This window comes from Pteropus alecto, unplaced genomic scaffold, assembly GCF_000325575.1.
Source record: "Pteropus alecto unplaced genomic scaffold, ASM32557v1 scaffold25, whole genome shotgun sequence".
Lineage (NCBI taxonomy): Eukaryota > Metazoa > Chordata > Mammalia > Chiroptera > Pteropodidae > Pteropus > Pteropus alecto.
The window spans coordinates 29,654,729-29,667,053 of NW_006441955.1; positions in this window are offsets into that span (position 1 = coordinate 29,654,729).

A 12,325-nucleotide genomic window follows, 5' to 3' on the forward strand; every position below is an offset into this window, starting at 1 on the left:
ATCTATCTATCTATCTAGCTATCTATCTATCTATCTATGTATCTGTCTATTTCTCTCTCTCTTTCTATATATATATTTATATATATATGGTGATTTTTATAACAAAAGGCTGTGTTTTCCTTAGACATTTGAGATAAGACAGGACTCTCCTAGCACCTCCACCTCCCCGGAGTGTGGACACCGGGCGTTCCAGAGCCACAATTCAGCATGATCTCTTTTCATCCCAGAGGCCCCGGGGCTCCTCCCTACAGTCTGAGAAATGAAGTAGTTTTATTTGGAGCCAGTATCAATATTCACTAGTTCAACAAACATTTCCTTAGCTCCTGCTCCATGCCAGACTGAGAATACAAATAGGACGCCAAAGAAGGCACAGATACTGTAAACACTTACAACATCGCCAGCGGGGAACTCACATTTTAGCAGAGAAGAGAGATCTGTAAACCAATGAGTGATTCGCCTAAGGACACTTACTGAGGAATAGTCAATGAGCTACTGAGATCCAGCAGCAAGCAGGAGGGATCTGCTCTGCCAGGGGTGGCATTTAGATCTCAAATAATCAGCATAAACTCACTGGCAGAGAAGTGAGGGAGGGAGAAAGACAAGGCTCAAGTAGAAGTAAATGCAGAAAGTAAAGCAGGCATGAATGTCTTGGCAAGTCTGCAAAAGAATGAGTTGTCCCTTGAGGCTGGATTGAGACATGGAAGCCGGACACTCAGGACTTACTCCACATTCATTCCCAGTATGCTTATGTGTTCTGCAGAACTGGAAATAAAGCTATGTTTCCAGGATGCCTTGAAGCTATGGTTCTGGGTATGATTCTGCCAGATACCCTTTGCAAAACACAGCTGTCTGCAGTATGCAGTGGCAGAACAGTCATTTAAGTTATCACTTGTGGTCAATGGGAGGAAAGTATCTATGGAAACCAAAGTGTTATTAGGCCAAGTGGCTATGGTAATTAACCCTTAATGGCAAGAGTAAAGAATTCAAAGACCATGAGGTTGGCTGACTTCTTGAGTCCCAATGGAGCATAAAGAAGAAAGGACAAGCATGGGGTCACCTGCAACATTCCCTATCTGGGACTGAATTCTATGTCAGTCAGTATTAGGCTCAACATTAAGGCAGAGAGACTCTGAACAGCAGTGGCTTAACGAAGATAGAGCTTCATTTCTCACAGAAAGTTACAGAAGTAAGTAGTTAGACCGTGCCAGTTCCACTCCATGGCATCTTTCAGCTTGCTGCTCCTCTGTCTCTTTGGTGTGTCCCTCGTCTTCATTGTCCCAGTGGAGCCATCACATCTGTGTCCCAGGCTGTAGGATGGAGAAGGGAGCAAACGAAAAAGGCGTATGCCAGCTCCATCCTGCAAAAGTTCTTGAGAACTCTTACATGATACTTCTATTTACATTCTACAAATTTGGACAATAGTTTTATATTCTTTATTCTATAACTATATTCTATAGTCTAACTTCTATAGGTTGTCACCTGACCACAGATAACTGTAAGAAAGACTAGGAAATGTAATTCAAAGTTGTTATTTTAATTGGGAAGGAGAGAACATAAATTGGGTAATGGTGCAGTCTCTCCCACAGGATGCATGGCAGAGAGTGTCTGAGAAGGACACTGGGATGAATGGGAGCCAGATGGAGAAGGACTTGATGTGACGTGTCAAGTAGTTCGAACTTGTTCATACTGGCAGTGAAGAACCATCACATAGGTTTAATCAGGAGAGAGATTAAAAAGCGAGATATATTTTACAGACATCTCCTTGATAGCTACGCGGATGGGTTCTGAAGAAGACGGAAAAGCTAGGATTCTTTGTAGTAAAGAGTGCATTCTTGAGAAGAATGAGTCCCACATTCTTAGCCTCTGGATTGTTGAGATTATCGTCTAGATGACTGGTGGTCTAGATATGCGAACATTCTTTCCTCATTCCTTCAAGAGCTAACAAGAGGGTTATCTGGAGGTTTGGTGTGTATTCAGGCATTGACACAGGACTGGAAAGTCCAAAAGCTTAATTGCCCAGGCTAGTTAAAACAAGAATAGAATCTTTTCCCTATACCTCAACATACTTGCTTTTTAGTAATTTGGCAGCTTGACTATAGCGACTCCATTTTATTTGTTCGCTCTACTTCTCATTCCAAAGCAGGAGGATCTCGGACTCTGCTCTAAATGTTCACAAGTGGGAGAATGAGCCCATTATTCTTTAAGCATTTAGAATCTTTGTAATAATCCTCTTCACATGTGATAACAGAGCTGAACAGGCATTTATAAGCCATTCAAAATTTTATACATCGGAATTTTAAAGTAGAGAATTTAATAGGCTGCTTCTATGTTAAATGAGTAGCTTGAAATTAAGATTCTCTCTATATTTCTCAGAACTGATGGGATGATTATCTCTCTCTCAGGAACTATTTGTAGAGATGCTCTGACTTGAACCTTTATAAATATTGAATGACCATTTTGACACTAAACATTCTCTGGTCTGCAGACTGCAGCTTTCTTGACTAGTTTCAGAGGCTAAACCCTGAGCCGAGTTAAGACACAGAAACAATTCATAAGACTCGTATTTTTATACTTGAGCCCACAGAAGATGGTCATCTAATTTTGACGTGGCTGGGCAATCATTAAGAATTTTTCCATTAAATCACATAGTTTGTGACTTGCCTTATTCTTATTTGTGCACATGTTGGCTGTCCATACAGTATACACTCAAACATAAGAGAATCTCGTCCCTTCTGTTAGCATAATTTGATTGTAATATCCTAAAGGGCAGATTGATCCCTTTTAGGAGTTAAACCGGACTGGCAGGGCACCTGCCCTCTGTCCCCTCCTCCCACATTTAAATTTCTCCTGGGGACCACGTGGGCAGGGGGAGATAAGCTCTCCAAACTTGAAAACGAGGTCTAGAAACATTTAGAGATGACTGTTGGGGGAAAAGACAAGTTTTACCCTGGGAGCAAAACTAGACTGCCACTGACAGTTCTTTGGGAAACCTGTTGGGGATTTTATTTTTGCTTATTTATTTCAATAGTTCACCTAAAGGGAGAGTTTTCACATAAGGATTGAGTTGTGTCTATGAAAGAGGAATGTAAGTAAGTTTCCGGGTGCAGAGGAGGATAAACAGCGTTCTTATTCCCTGGACAAGTCCTCTATTGTGTTCAGGGGTGAACTGTGCAGGCTGTGGCTCCTGTCCCCATGACCACAGGCTTAAGGACCAGTTCTAACACCCAGACACTGGGAGTGGAGCCAGAACCACCCTACAGGATCCCCGGGGGACAGCTCTTCCACTGCGGGCTTCTCAGAGAACCTCCCCATCAGAGCTACCTCTCTAGCCAGTAGGTAACAGTTGGGAGAGAGAACTCTGCTGGCACAAAGACATCATGAGGTATTATCCTGCACTTTGGGAGACAAGAAAATGAGACTCCCAGAACAAGCCCACCAAACTGAGCCTAGCTTCCTCTAGTTCTCCGGATGTTAAATTAAACCAATTCTAGAACACAGTAATACACCTTCTGAAAACTCACTCAGCTTTGAGGATATGAATTCTGCACAGGAGATTGTTTGAGGAGATGGCCCTCTTCTCCTCTATACATGAGGGCAGAGCAAAATTTCAGGTTTGGAGGCCGAATTGTTAGGGCTTCTTCTGACAATGCTGCCATCAGCACCACTGCCCCCATTCTCCTCACCACACTTCCACACCGCATCAGAAGAGTCTTCCGAAAGGAAGACACACCCAAGAAGCCTTCAGAAAGAAAATAACGTTTTCCCTCGGTATCTTCAGGGGATTGGTTCCAGGAGACCCAAATCCATGGATGCTCAAGTCCCTTATATAAAATGGCATAGAATGATGCGGTCAGCTCTCCACATCTGCAGTCAATTGACCCTATGGATACCAAAGTCGCAGATATGGAGGGCCAACCGTACTCAATGTATTCCCAGAATCTCGGCTTTGGGGACCTCACTTCTGACTACTGTGCCCTGTCCAGGGGCAGGCAGACCATTTTCTGAGGAACTCTAGGAGAAAATGCAGGCCAGGAGAAAAACTTTTCAACCACTCTTTTCAAATCTCTATGGAAGACTATTCTGTGACCTTGAAGCAGGAGTAAAAAACTTCAACCTGTAAGTTAAGAACTGTCCAGTTCTGGAGCCAACCTGACCAACACCAGCAGCTTCCTGGTAGCCTGTGAGCCCATCAGTATATGGGGTCAAGAGTTTCTTGCATTGCAGTCACCACAGTCCCTGGGATGGTGAGCTCTAGGCTCGTTTAGGACTACTGCAGTGGGTCTTCTCTTGATAGTAATCTTGCTGCCCAGTCTGGTGGTTTTTCTACCAGGCCCCACCTGATGACATTCACGAGCCCAGCACACACCCTACATGTTAGTGGTTAGTCCACTCCAATCTCTTGCTATCAAGAAGTCTAATGAAATGCAAGTCTGTGGGAATGACAATAGGGAAAAGCTTGATTTTGCTCTAAATAACATTTTTAAAAGAAATTTATTCACAAGCATTTATACTTTATTGTAACCGATTTCTTGCCCCATAGCTGTCGGTGAGAGACATTGGCTTGGTCCATGGGGTTGGTTTCTGCTCAGATGCCGTAGGGGCTTGCAGTCTGCCCATGCACCTTCAGTCTTGACCATCTCCAAAGACCTTGCCAACTCCTTCTCTCAGTGGCATGGGCCCTTTTCCCTGGGTTTCCAAATACAGATTGACATTCCATTTTCTTGGGGCACATTGATAATGTTCTTTCAGCGGTTTGGTACACAAGTCACCAAATTCTCCAAATTTTGTGTATATTATTTCCAACTTGGATTTCTATATTTTACACACAGGATCAAACATAAGTTTGGGACTGGGACTGCTAGTTATACCCCTTGAGGAACAGCCTAGCAGCTGGGATGGCAACTCCATGCGTGGTCCAGTCCACTACTGTCTCCTTCACAAGAAGAATATTTCAAGGCCAATAAGAATTACATGAAACTCTATTTCAGAGACCATAACTAAAGTTTTACACTAACACAACCATTTTCATTCATTCACTGACTGTCTATGACTGCTTTCATGCTAATGACAGAGTTGAGTAGTTGCGACAGGAACAGTGTGAGACGCTTTGTGCTACTGCTCAGTTATAACTGTGGACTACAAACTACAGTTGTAACTTAACATTTCAAGTGCCAGAGGTTTCACCCTACAATAACATTTTAAAATTCTTTTTATCACCCATGTATTTCCATTTTGTCATGATGGGTAATAAACAAGAAAAGAAAAGTGAGCTTTGAATACTGTACTCTTGAGGTGCAGTGGAATTTTGTTATCAAGTTAGATATCAAAGCATGGTGTTATTATACAATGACACTCTAGCTGTGTTGAAAGAATACAATGACATTAACAGAGTTATTAATAAACTAATAATAAAATAACATTATTATTACCTAATAATAATGACATTATTAGATAAGCACTCATCACAGTATTTCCAACTCATGGGAAAGCAGTGGTCAAAAAAACTTGAAAATTTAAAATGGATATCCTATAGCAGAATTCCTTCATAAAAATAAAAGTAAAAAAATGAAAATAAGGCTACAACCAAACTAAGTTTCTAAGGCAATCATTTATTAGCCAGGAAAGGAACACTGTTTACCAATGGCAAGTTATAGATTTTGATTGCTGCAGCTGACAAAATGTGTCCAGACAAAATGAACCCGTTTAAAACTATTAGCTTTTTGGCAAGAACAGCTACTTAAAGACTTGAGAACATTGAGAGCAACATCAGAAGTAAATTTTAAAAACCAAGGTAAATGATTTTGAGTGGTTTTCTTGGCTCTTGATGAGTCAACAACTATTACTGATACTGTCTAGTTTTTGTTTATTTGAGGAGTCAATGACAAGTTTGAAGTGACAGAAGAATTCGCTTCTATGAATAGCTGGCTTGGAACAGCTACAGGTGAGAATATTTTCAAACACATTGAGGAAACTAATTCAGTACAATCTGATGATGGTAAATATAAATGTATACAGCAGCAGGTACTGTATAGAAAATTTTGAATCTATTTGAATCTATTATGAAATGACACTATAGCTATGTTATTGAACCACTAGTTCCAATGGTGAATTTACTTCGTTCTTATGCATTTAACCATCGTCAATTCTGTGAATGTTTGTCGGAAATAGGCACTGAATATCCCAACTTTCTCAGCCACGTAGCAGTTTGATGGCTTAGCAGGGGTAAAGTCTATGGGGATTATTTGAGCTCAGGGCCAAGACTGAAATTTTTCTAAGCTGGAGGAATCACCCTCACCCACAATTACTGAATTCTGAATGGTTTGAGGAATTAGCTTTTGCTGTAGACTTGATGTTTCTTAATGATTTCAAGCTTTTTGCCTGAAATTCCTTGAAATTCTTTCCTGCCTGAAGATGGTTGATGACAATTTCTTGATATTCACTCTCAAAATCCTGTCTCATCTGCTTCCACACCTGCCTTTTAAATGCCAGTGGTATCCAAGTCTCTACCTTCTGCTTCTTATCCTATTATCTCTTTTTGACCTCATGTATGCCCATGATAACCATTTATTTGTTGATACCCAGAACTCAATATCCAGCCCAGACCTCTCTGGGTCCCCAAGACCATTCTTAGGCTTGATGATTCGCTAGGACAGGTACAGAAAAGCTGTTATATTCATGTTCATGATTTATTACAGCAAAAAGACATGGATTAAAATCAGCAAAGGGAAAAGGCACATGGGTAAAGCCCAAAGGCACAGGAGAAACCAAGCACAAGCTTCCAGATAGCCTCTCCTAATGGAGTCACAACAATGTGAGACAATATGTGCAACGTTGCCGACCAGGGAAGCTCACCCAAGACTTGGTGTCCAGGGTTTTTATTGGGAATTGGTTACATAGGTATGAAGCACCCATGTGACAGACCTCAGCTATTTAGACACCAGCCCAACAAGACAAACAGGCTTTCATAAGAAATAATATTGTGAAGATAAAGTTAACATGGTCACAATAGTCCAGCACGGCCTAAGGCCTCAGGCATACAAAAACACTCTTTTCAGGCAGAATATTCCAAGGCTCAGAGGTTATTTCCCAGAGACCAGCCAAAGACAAGTCCTAAAGACAGAACTTTCGTGGCAGTAAGGTGCAGGCAACCCAGGTCTGCTTAGTTAGCTCTCCTGCACAGTTCCCCAAAGTTGTTCTTCCTTATACTCTATCATCTACCATTACCTGAGCCAGAAATCAGCCTTGATTGTTGCATGTAACCCCAACATCTAATTGAATTCTCCCTGTAAATCCATCCTTCCTTGCAATCACTTCTCACTTGGATTACTGCAACTTGGTCTCATCTCCATTTGACTTTCCTTCCAGAAATTCCCCATATTGCTTCCGTCTAGAAATTAGAATTATGATAAATGCTATGAGAGAAATATACACAATTAATAGAGGCATGCTCATGGTGTTATGCAGAGAGAGTGAGGGAATAGTCTTCTTGTGTCACATTTGTACTTGAATTATTCAGTTGCATAGCCAAGCCTTCAGGGTAAATTCGAAATCACATGTATTTGAGACTCTCTTTTCACCTGGCCCCTGCCTACTCCTCCCACTGCTCTCCTACACTCTATTCTGTCCAAACAGAACTATTTGTAGTTTCCCTAAAGATCATGTGGTTTCACATCTCTGATCTTGACTGTCTGTTCCCTGTACCTGGAATGTCTACCCTTCAATATTTAGCTCAAATATCCTCTCTGATCCCTGCTTCTGGTGGAAGATGCTGCTTCCATTCTCTGCTCTTTAGAGCATTATGACACCTCTATCATAATGCTTATCTGACCGTCTTAATGTTCATTTACTTGTTTCCCCCAGCAGCTTGTTAGTTTCTGATGACAACGGCCAATTCATATTCAGCGTAATAGCCCCAGAGTCTCATGTGGCAATCCTAATAAGTTCTCAATATTTGCTAAATGAATAAAAAGAAGAAAAGTTCTGAGAGGAGAGCAGTGACTGCTTGCTTACAGAATCAGGGGAAGCTGTATAGATGTAAGGCCATTTCTGCTGATATTAAAGGAAAATAGATATTTATTAAAGAGAGAATATGCCATTAATACAATTCCTGTGTTCAAAGGCCAACTCCACCACATATTAGCTTTGTGATACTGGGCAAGTTTCTTTACCTTTCCTTGCTTCAATTGCCTCAACCGTAAAGTGAGAATAACCATAGTTTCTACCTACAGAGTTGTTGAAAGAAGTGAAGGAAATTGCTCATTAAGGCTTAAGTGTGGTGCCTGGCACACAGCAAGGGCTCAATGCATTTTTGAATTTTTTTTTTTATCGAGAAAATAACCAAAAGACATACATGCATACATACACACATACATACATACACACATACATACATGAGGGTCAGAGACTCCACATGCACAAGAGATTCAGAGATAGAAAGGGAACATCCCGTATATAAGACATTCTGAGCTAGGGATGAGGTAAGTTGCCTCAAGGGCTTCGAAGGGTCATTGCAGGATGATAAGAAGAGCTGCTCAACATATTTTAGAGAGCTATTTGAAATTTGGTAACTTTCGACCCTTTAAATAACAGTATGTTACAGATGTGTAGATTGAGGAAAGTTGGCATGGAATTCTGAGAGGCTATCTCGCATTCTGGGGAGAGAAAATGTTGCTCAGCTTTCATACAATATATGGACTCTTAAAGATCGCCATGTTATGCAAAATTACATAATAAAAACCACAAGATGTAGAGAGAAAACAGAGTTGGAGGCACTACATTCAAAAATGTCATCAGTGACTTAAAAAAAGAAACAAAGATTGTAATTAAACCAGTAGCTTAGTTTCATACACGATAAATAGTTAAGAAGCACATAAACACTGCAATAAATATGGAACTTTACTTTGTGGAAGTAAATGTTGGAAGGTTGTCACTTGTGAGTTATCGTGAAGTAGTGGAAGGAGCGCTGTCTGAAATCGAAAGGGAAGACAGGGATGGGTGTTGCTTAACCATTAAACCATTATCTCAGTGGTAAGCTGAGATAGCTGGTAGACATTTGAGATGTATAAGTGAATGTGTTTTGCATATGGTTTTGTATATGGGTGTAGTTTTCTACTTGTAGCTGAAGCTGAGTGTAGTTCGCTTAGGTTTTCTCACAGGTGGAATTGGGCATAAGCAAATGCAAATTTTACATTATGCTCAAATTGTTTCTTACTATATCAATTGCACTGGAACAAATTTGTGGGGAGTTTTTGTGTTTCTGAAACAAGTGTTATAGAATTGACTATACATTAGGACAGACTCCTTATAACTTGACTCTATCTTTTGGAAACCATATCTGAGGCATGAATTAAAGTTGTTTAGGTGGATTAGAGTTCACCAACCAATTCACATTAGAGTTCTGGTTACTTGGAGGCCTGCAGTCATACATAGGGTGACTGTTCATCCCACTTTACACTGATGGTACAGGCCTAATTATGAATGGCTGTCCCTTTCACTGTCTAAAATTTCTCAGTTTGGATAGTAATTTATAAATTTTAAATTAAAAGCATGTATCAGTCATTTCCTTAGATCTTTGCCTTTAACAGTAATGAGCAAATGGTATTTTAGAAATAAAGGATCAAAGATGAATTTTCAAATTCCAGTTAAAAATTTCCATGGCATTTTAATGATCAAAATCATTTCTCTTAGAACTGATATATGCCAAGGCTTGTGTGGCTAGTTGTTGATGGATTTCTATTTTTCTTTAGGGCACTAAACCTAGAACAAATAACTGTGTGTGTGTGTGTGTGTGTGTGTGTGTGTGTGTGTGTGTGTGTGTGTTTTGAAAAAGTTTGGTTTCACTGGGATCAAATAATTTAGAGATTTAATTATTAAATATTTTCGCTTAAGAAGATATGAAACTACCAAAAACAACCAATTGGTTACTTTTCAAGGAAAAAGCAATGGGTAAAGGATAAAGGCTAAAAAATTTTAAGGTGACACTTTTGTAAAAGCATTACACTTATGGGCAACTCTTGTGAAATGCGTTTGATTAAACTTCTTCACTAATTTAAAAAAAAAAAATAGAGGAAAAAAGTTTGTTCTGAAAGAATCAGTTCTGGACCGAGAATTACCGAAGAAAAAAAAATCCCAAGGTATTCAGAGTAAATACATTAATTACAACATTATAATCAAGTAGTAACTACGTTTCAGGGCTGTCAGGGCTAAGAACTAGTAGTGTCTGACCCCAACCCTGGCTGAGATGGACAATTTCTACCTCAGTTTAGAACTTCAGATATAACACAGAATTGGAGCCAAAGAATTGGGATGGAGGGCAGTTTCTAGGACATCAGTCTAAGTGCTTTCATGAATATGCAAAGTCTACTTTTTTTTAATCAATACACTAGGCTGGGGCATGGTTTGCTTTAATTAAGGGGCCCTGTGACCAGGAAGAAAACTATCTCGACACACCAGAAACAAATCTAAATGCAGATGCATCGGGGAAACTAGAAAATCTTAGCTGCCCTGCAAGCAGCTGTTCTCCTTTTTAAATTGAGTAAAAATATTCATACACATTACTTAATTCCACTACTTTAACATTTATTTTCATGATGAACTACCTACAAAGGTTACTGGACAAAACCAAGTGTTCGGGCAGGGTACACACACACTAACATTGCCAAGAGTGAACAAGACAAGGCAGAAAAAGGCCTTCTAGGTATATTTTGGGATTTACTCTGTGGCCTCTAGAGTATATTTGCTATTAAAAGTTATTTCAATTAGAGCCTTACTGCCCTAATCTTGAAAAGGTAGAGGTCCAGCTGAATAGGATTGCCATGGCAACCATCCACAAAACAAGGGTGAGCCTTGCACATGAACCAAATGATCAGTATCTTTGGTATAGGTTATAGGATGGCAGATTATGGGTTAAGAATCGAACAAGTTCACTTAAAAAGCCATACCAAACAGCACTATAGCAGTCTGGAATAAGTTAGAAATTTAGAAGTCAGGAGATCTGGGTTTTTAAGTTTTTATCACTTACTCTCTAGTTATAGCACCTTAGGTATGTCACTTAATGAGTCTGTTACCAACTCTAAAAATAGGATTAATATTCTCAGGGTTGAATAAAAAAAAATGTGTGTTCTGTGCACTGTATTTTAATGTGTAAAACCTCCATTTGAATATTTTAAAACTTCATAATGTGAAAAAGTTATAGAAGCCTTAAATACATTCCTTCCAAAAGTTAAGAATATTTGAAGCCTTTAATAATCAGCAACAAATCTCTTTCAGGGAGTATTGTCTTGCTCATTTTTATAAATAACTGAATGGATAAAATATCAAGCACTAGCTACATTATGTAGCAGATTGTCAGTGCTCACCACGTAGTCATGTTTTGTACGTAGTCATGTTTTGTATGTGTCTCAGTTTTCTTTGTAGTTAGTCTGGGGCTGTAGGCATAAATTCTTGGGAAAGCAATGAAAGTAGAAAGCATCTCTTTCTGGTCCGGTCCTTAATATCCAACATCATCTTCCAGTCTGCTTTCCCAGATTTGACAATCTTGGAAGGCACATGCTCCAGATGGCATAAAGATGGTGACGGACCGACACTGGACATTTCATGGGCAAGAATTAAACGTTTGTATCGAGTACACCAATTAGGTGGTTTTTGTCGCATGGCCTATTCTAACACTCTGTGCAAGGAACCAAGCTAGATAGGGTTGGAACTATACCCCAAAAGTTCCTACGCTCCTGCGAAAGAATTTCAGAATTTCGACCTGAAATTTATAGTCCATTCACGCCAACGAAGTGATGTGCTATTTACTTCATTATTTTATATTTCTCATTAACAAATATTATGATTACTTATATTGTGTTAAGCACCATACTAGGTATAAACTTTCCTGAATCTAAAATATATGAATATGGAGGATCTTTATGTGGCACTGGCATTACAGCAACTCCTGAGACCTCTGAAATCAGTTATATGCAAATGTTAAAAATTAAAAAAAAAATCTTAACCAGTCAAGTGGAAGTTTTTATGTAAATAAAATAATTTAATCGACAGCCCACCACTTTTACACCCAGCCTGAAAAACATAATATTTAGAAAGGACTAGAATAACCTATTTCGTTGTCTTTATCTACTTAGCCCAAAGCTTTGTAAATGCTTTTGTCTATTAGAAAATAAAGCATGTTTTTGTGGGTAGAATATCTTATACTGTTTTGCAAGTCAATATTTTGATAGTAGAAAATAAAAATGAAACCCAGCAAAGCAAAATAAAAATACATTAATTACATGTTAGTTCCTTTGGAAACAATGCAAAGACTGAACTGAATGGAAGCCTAGTC